The sequence below is a fragment of the Hypomesus nipponensis genome, chromosome 5 (assembly GCF_054491055.1).
Source record: "Hypomesus nipponensis isolate SF chromosome 5, ASM5449105v1, whole genome shotgun sequence".
Classification (NCBI taxonomy): domain Eukaryota; kingdom Metazoa; phylum Chordata; class Actinopteri; order Osmeriformes; family Osmeridae; genus Hypomesus; species Hypomesus nipponensis.
Window position 1 is genome coordinate 8,475,035 of NC_140365.1, and position 7,092 is coordinate 8,482,126.

The window sequence follows — 7,092 nt, forward strand, 5'->3', positions numbered from 1 at the left end:
CTTCTGCTGCTCGTGTTCATCGTTTTTTTGTGTGTGGTTGCTGTAGAGGAAAATCATGAATGGAGTTGTTGGAAGAACCCAACATTTTCACCGGGTATTTACAGGATGGAGCGCTTGCTTATCCCAAGGTCGCAACTATATTTCCACTATGAAGTACAACGGAATTGCTCGTATTCACTTAGCTATGCTTACAGTGTGCACGATTTCCCTTCGAACAAGGGCTTGGGTGGGGGGGGGGGGGTGGACGACGACACATGCAGGTCATGAAGCCATGGTCTGTGAACATTGCAGTCTAACACTTTTAAGGAAACTCACAGAGCCACACACTCAAATGGCACTGGGGAAAAGCATGACAGACTGCATACTGAGATGCCTGTCAAGTCAACCTTGAAATTGATTCATTTGGGTTTTCTTGCATGTTACAGTTAGTCAGTTTGCAGTTTTAAATACACATTGTCAATTGTACCTATTGACTATACACAGTAAATCCTGTATAAGGGTTTGCAATGGTTTTCTGAACACCAACAATGTGTTAAACACAGTCCTGAAAATATAAACCATTCATAATTTTTCTCTGAAAAATAAAAAAAGAAGGACCTTATAAATATGACACTTAAACCATGTTAGATTATGTTGCGAAGGCACAATATTAAGCGTTCAAACAGAACCACTTAAGGCTGGTCTTAAGTTAGGTTTTCGCATGTGTCACGTTCGGCAAATTTGCTCTGGCTCTTTCCAAACGGCTGCCTCTGTGTACCCAGGGTTCTGTTTGTCTCTGGGTGGGAACACAGGAGCTGGGGGAAAAGGTTAGGCTTCGCTCCCACACTCAGCGGCCTTCAAAGACCCCCGCGAGAGATCCAGCTTGAGGAGGCTTGTCGAGGGGCAGCATCCCCTGGGCTCCACACAGCCTGCCAGCTGGGCCAACACCGTTGTGGGGCTGCAGAGCTGGGGCGAAGACAGCCACACGTAGGTAAAGGCTCCGAGTCGGCACCTCCACGAACAAACCTGTCACCTGCAGGGAAACCAGCGTCACCCCCTAATGACAACACAAGCAGCACTTGAAAAGCGAACACAAAGTTGACAACAAACCACATGTGGTGGAAGACATGTTTTTTTGCTCTCCAGAATGGACTCAGTGTTGTTCGCACTTTGTGAGCCGCGTCAAATGGAATGTGTCTTGAGTTCAGATGGTGCCCTTAGATTTGGACTCCTTACACTCGAGATGCCCTCGGTGGCGTGGCAAGAACATTTTTCATGGGGTGACCAGATGGGTCCAGCGGTTACTTTTGGGATGGCAACATTTATCAACGTTGGTGTTACTGTGTGAAGCATGGTTCAACTGCTGAATGAGAGTGTTAAGAAAAAACCTCTTGTTTTATTGGTCATCGGCATCGACATCATCTGTCGCGGTTTCAACGTCACACAGCATACCAGAAAAAGTGTACATTCCTCTTTTTCAAGAGGTCAAAGCTGATCGTTTGCATGATGGTAATAAATGAGATTCTTTGGGAAAAAAATTGCATTGAAAGCTTTTCAATTTATGTACCAACCCTTTAACCAGCATGTAGAGGTCAATTTCAGCATAGTGTGTTGACTTTGAGTAATATGTCTGGAACTACGCAGTCATTTTTCTTACTTGGGTCAAATGAGAAATAATGCACTCAGACTGCAGTGTATATTAGATTGTGATTTGTGTGTTCGAGTTGATCAAATATGCATTAAGTCCAATTTACAAAATGTCTGTCAGTCTGAGAATTTTGACTGGCCATGGAAGATGTAGCATTATCTCCCCCCCCTCCTCCCCCCTCCTGGCTGAGATGTATTTTGGGCCAGAGTGGGACTCCAGTGGAAGGTCTGTCATTGGTCTTCGCATTTAGGATGCAGCATGATTTATTCAGTGCTGAACAAATTGTTTTCACACTGCAGTCCCAATGAGTAATAACTGACTCCCTTGGCGCATGGCAACCGGGCGTGTTAATAATGTAATAGAAAATAAGACTTCATATCACTTCACAATTACTTCCCCTCAGGCATGATCTGTTTTTCATGATTTCAAAAAAAGGCACATCTGTTATTCATTACTGAATGCAGTACATACTGTGTCTTAAATGTCCTTTAGGTTTTTGTTTTTTATGTGTTGTTTAATCTATAAAGAGAAAATAACTGCCCAGGCAATTCAGGCAAACCCTGGAGACCAAATGTAGAAACAATAAGAGGAGTTGAGACTGAGGCAGGGACAAGACATAGGCAAAGGCAGTTACAGAGGCAGAAACAGAGACTCGAGTCACCCACCACCGTAGGAGTTCCTCTCACCTGCCCTTGTTGCCCAGACACGTCTGTTAGATTCACTGGAGTGATGGAGCAGTACTAACACTTCCTCTTACCTCTAAAACGCACAACCAAACATTGCAACATCTCCCCCTGCTGGACTTACTGCAGTGAGATGAGCTGATGAATTATGGAGGGGATGCTGACATTCTCTGCCTTGCTATTCTAATTGTCTCTTCCTTTCTCTCTCCCCACCAACATTTGTTCACTTTTATATATTTTTCTCCTGGTTTCTCAGCATAGACTTTTTCAACGACTGTTTTCTTTTTCTCTTTCTACGTCTACCCTTCTAACTTGTTTTTCTGCTTTGTCTTCCTTCCCCTCCTTGGTCCTGGTATGTATGTAGCACTTGCCCCTTGTCTCCTGCAACTGGAATACATAAACACAGCATTTAGTTTGTTCTTTTATTTCTTGGCAGGGAGGCGTCCTTTGAGAGAATCTGAAAGGAGCCGCCAGCAAGCAGACAGTTGTGGGCAAAAAAAAAGAGAGATGCACACGCCTATAAAACGAGAGTGAAAGTTGCCAGACCGCTGTGATATTAATTGACGTGGACTGGCGGCTCTCTCAAAGTCACTCGTCGGTACTTAGACGACGTGTGCTGCGTCACATTTTAAGTCAAAGGATGACACATCTCAATTCGATTTTTACCACATGATAAAGACTTATGGATTTCAATTGTGCCTCTCTCGCTCTCTCTCTCTCTCTGTTTCTCTCTCTCTGTTTCTCTCTCTCTGTTTCTCTCTCGCTCTGTTTCTCTCTCTCTCTCTCTCTCTCTCTCTCTCTCTCTCTCTCTCTCTCTCTCTCTCTCTCTCTCTCTCTCTCTCTCACACACTCTCTCTCTCTCTTTCTGACCTGCTGTCGTCAAAACCTGGGAGCTTTGAGCCAGTTGGAACAACGTGAATCATTCAACAAAAGGAGAAAAACTAAAATGTCTGCAGGGGAAAAAAACAACAACAGCAGCATAGACCGCCTGTGTGAACGGAAAGGCAAGGGCATGCAAAGAGCACACCAGTCAATTGTAAATGGCACATGTTTGATATCTCCATCTTCAAGGTGACCTTGGATGTGGATGTGTGGCCATGATGTTGCCTGGAGGGACGGAAACCATTTTGTTTCGAATTGGAACCAGACCAGTGTGCCTAAGGTAGACAAGAGCCGGTCGTGTTGAGAGGACCGGAGGAAGTTCAGAACAACAGCAGGAGTGATTTAATCTGCATGCAGATCAGATCATCAGTTGACCTCCTGCTGCCACAGACTGATGTCTGAGCTCTCTGTTTCTCACCAGGCCATCCTTCCACGTTCCCCTGCCGTCAAACGGGCTCCAGCTCATCGTACTTGCTTGGAAACGCTACGCGGTCTACATGTGGTTTGCCGCCCCCTTTACTCTCTCCCTCTCTCTCTCTCTGTCCAAAAAAAGCTGATGATCATGACAATCTCGGATGGTTGCCGCCAGTGTTGTCCCCCTCTTCATGTTTAACGGTCACTGGTCTTGCGATGCATTGGGACCTCAGAACCCTCCGGAGCTTGGCACTGACAGTGCTCTGACAAAATCCGGGGGGGGGAGACGACGACGACGACACACACATTGGTATAACGCAGTGTGTGTGTCAGGGCTATCACTAAGGAGAGAGGCACTCTCTGAAATGCGATGGCACTATTATTGTCACCTACGATATGACATGGAGGTTGATTTTCTGCTCTGGTGATCAACTTCCAGTTTGTGCTTCGTGAGCTGCAGCTTTGCCATAAATAAAAGGACTTCAGAGAGAAGCGCTTTTATAATAGGACGTGATTGAATGGAAATGTTTGGCTGAGCAGAAGTGAGCATTATACCCTTTTGAACCACAGCTCTTGTTAGAGATGCACGCAGTAAACCTTGGACGTGACAAAGAACATCCGGACAACCGAGGGACAGTAAACACCAATGACCCCGGAAGGAGTGATGTCATGTTTATTTGCTAGAACCTTCTGAGAGGGAGTGAAGCCAGGTGATGGTTTTGGGGGTAGACTGCAGTGCTTGTAGCTTAGCATGGTGATTTACAGCCGAGCGATAGATACACAGCCCTAAGCTGTGCTGGTACTGTGCACTGGCCAAGGTAAGCGAAGTTAACCATGCCAGACTCTGGGTTGGACCACTGCCCGGGTGTTGGTTGCTGTGTCCACTGTTGAACCCTGTCTGAAGCAGGGGCCCTCTCAAGGTTTCTCCCCTGAGGGTAAACATCCCCAGGGACTCAGAGAGTTACTATATGTACAGTACTGGCTTCATGCAGTAGAAACAGTTGCGCTCGTGATACTGTCTAATACTGTCTGCCTTCCACAGTGATTTATCAACCTACATACATGACTAAAATAATGTTACCGTTATTACTATTCAATCTTGTGAGTGGGGAGCTTCAATTACAGTAGATAACATGAGTGTTTTTGCAAAGTGGACAGAGTCTTTGACATGTGAAAGCCCTCAGCTCGATTTTATTAGAGGGTGGGGGGTGTTTATCACTGTAAAAAAAAAACACTATCCCAGTAGACAGTCATGCAGGGAAAGAGGCTTAAGATGTCTGAATCGAGATTCCTGAGACAGCTGGCAACAGGAAAATACAAAAACATATTGCAAGGATGGACTGCAACAGAAGGTCTGTTATGTAGCCAGCCAGAAAAGGTGGAGACGTTCCTTATCAAAAATATCGAGGGGTTAACGTAGCAAAGGACAGGAAGAGGCAGACAACGGAAGGGGAGGAGCTGGTGAGCCTGGATAACTGAATTTGCCCGTCTCTAATCACAGAAGCGCGTTCGTGTTCCTCCTCCGATGTGTCATGTGGTCTCCTGGGAACTGACGCTTGGAAGATCTGCTGGAGACACAAAGGAGATGGAAGCAGCACCAGAGTGAAGGTCCCCCACCACCAGTCTATCCCTCTCAGTGCGCTCCTGTACTCACGACAGCCAAACCACTCGTCGCCATTCTCGCCCTACCCCATTTACAAATACGCTTATGTAAGAGGCATCGCAGTGCCAGCTTGATCCCACAGACAAAAAAGAACGGGGGGGTGGGGGGGAGCTCACAGGCACCCCCATCCACACGCCGACACGCGCGCACACGCGCCGACGTGCGCGCAAACCGAAAAAAACTGACGTGCACTCTCATTCTCGCACGCGTACACGTCCATTTTGGGTGCTCTTTTTTTCAAGGATGCCTGGGAGTCAAAGACGTGTGTGCTTTAGACGTGGAGTCACCTGCTGCGGAACGCTCAGGAGACACATTCTGCTTTTTGTCTCTAAGCCTTTCTCGGGGCTTTACCCCTTTGGGCCTCTCTTCCACTGTCTTCCCCCTCTCTCTCTCCCCCATCCCTCGCCCAGCCCCCCTACCGCCACGGGAGCAAAAGTCAATGACGGAATTAGAAAACAGATGAGAGGTTTAAGCGAGAGATCAATGGCTCGGTGGTCAGACCAACCTGAGTCGCAACTTTCGAACACAAATCCGGGTGCGCCAGAGAAATGAGAGAGTTGAAAATCGAGGGAGAGCGAGAGAGGTATGGACAGAGATGGGGGGAAAGAGATGAAAAGAAAAAAAGGGAGCGTGAGAGAGACAGAGAGAGGGGGGCAGTGAGCGTAGTGTGCCGTAATGAGAAGCATCAAGGACAGACAATTTGCTGATGATATCATTCCGGCCTCGCGGCTCTCCACCCTTCTTCTGTCCATGAGGAGTCCCACTGTCGGCATCTTTTACCCTCATTAGATAATTTTGATTCCATGGAAAGTTCAGGAATGTGGTGGGAAGTCCATTTAGAGAAGCATGTCACTATGTGTCTCCCAAGGAGTATGACTAACATTATCTCGGATGCTGGTCATGTAAAACAGCCTGTGGGCTAAGCTCTTTTGAGTGTGCTATCCTGTTTATATCCGCTATGTAAATATGTGAGATTTCTAGCATCGCAGACATCAATGATAACAAGACCTTAGGGCCTGTCTTATTATTCACACACTTTGGGCCAACAACTTAGATGACTTTGTCATTGTGTGCATGTGGGTGATTGGCTTGTGAGAGTCTGCATGCGTGTGTATACTGTGTGTGTGTGTGTGTGTGTATTTCTGTGTATGGGCTTAAGATCATTATTGATGAGCCCCACTGTGGGCAGTGGGCTGTTTGAGCCTGTAAGATGAAATTGAAAGCAAAATGACTTGTAACCCTAGGCTATACGGCAACCAAAGAATACATTGGCTTTGGCTGGTTTCTAAATAGCTCTTGGCAGTTCTCTGGTTTCCTTCTGTGAGATTCACAATGGTAGATGAGACTACCCTGGTTCAGCAGAAACCAAAGACTGGGTCTATAACCCATGAGAGAAATGGAGCACAAGAAATCTTCCGCATTCAGACTTTCAAATGAGTTGGCAAAGCTTGTTCACACATACACACACACACGCACCCAGACATGCAATACCTGATACAGGAGACTATGTTGCCCTGAGGCGCAAAAACCTTTTTAACAGACACAACATGGAAAGGCATTTGCGAGGGACTGTAATTATCTTTCTTTTTTTTCACCAAACACTTTCTCGGCTGTTTTTGTATTCATGTATTCAATTGCGGAGGAAAGCAAATCACAGGTCCCTCTGTACCTGAAAGAGTAATCTGTGATGTATTCAAGAGAACGTCAGAGAAGAGAGCCAGAAGGGAGACAAAAAAACAGGGAGAGCGTGGAGAGGGAGCACTAATCGGAATCTTGGGAGATCGCGGTGCCCGCTGTCCCCGCGGTGAATTGAAAGGCGGCGG